Source organism: Pteropus vampyrus, unplaced genomic scaffold, assembly GCF_000151845.1.
Source record: "Pteropus vampyrus isolate Shadow unplaced genomic scaffold, Pvam_2.0 Scaffold47, whole genome shotgun sequence".
Taxonomy (NCBI): domain Eukaryota; kingdom Metazoa; phylum Chordata; class Mammalia; order Chiroptera; family Pteropodidae; genus Pteropus; species Pteropus vampyrus.
In genome coordinates, this window is record NW_011888828.1 from 8,729,293 (window position 1) to 8,730,209 (window position 917).

Consider the following 917-nt stretch of genomic DNA (forward strand, 5'->3'; position numbering starts at 1 on the left):
CGCCACCTCCTGTCCCCGGCTAATGAGGACGTTGGTCACCCTGTCCCGCTGCCTTCGCCATGGGGCCCAGCCAGTTTCCTTGGATTGGGTGGCTGCCTCTTGCTGACATTGGCTCTACTGGTACTGAGGCCGAGATAAGCTGGCATTGCCAGAGGCTGCCCCGTGGAGCTGGGAAAAGGCGCCACCACGAAGGGTGGGAAACTAAGTCCAGGTGACCTGGTTGAGCCCCCCGGGTGCAGTAAGGCCTGAAACCAGAACCCAAACTGGAAAGCTGGATTCTTCGGCTATAGAAACCAACAATTCTTCCTTAGGTTAATAGATTTAAGTTGGGGTTTCTGTCATTTGAAACAGAAAGGGACACAGACCCACCAGGGAGCAGCACCACTGAGTGTCCTGCCCTTTTCGGATTCCGAAGCTGGGGGCAGAGGAGGATAGGGGTGCAGCTCTGAGACCCCTGCCAGGTCCTCCCCTTTGTCCCACATAGGAGACAACTACTTCATTCCTTCATGCCAGTGAAGGCGGGAGAGGGTGAGAATGTCACACGGGTCCTCAGATGTGAAGCGAAGATTGATGGTCAGCTTATATACAGGGTTGTATATATTGCTTTTTCCCTCACTGCTTTCCTCCTTTCAAAAATTTGAGGTTCCTCTCCCTAAGCAGGACTGGGAGAGGACCTGATCTCTTTAACAAGACAGAGAGGACACTCTGAGTCCATTTAGTCCTCTTTGCCATATGATTACAAACTCCCACTTCACTGTAGAGAAGGACACTCTTCCCCTACTGACACTCATGGGGATGAGGACAGCAAGAGAAGGCCATGAAGGAAGGGAGAAGCCTGACCCTCTGGGTGTAAGGATTTGTTGGGGAGGAAGGGCATAGAGAAGGGTGCAGAGCTGGAGGGCAGCAAGCTGGGTCTG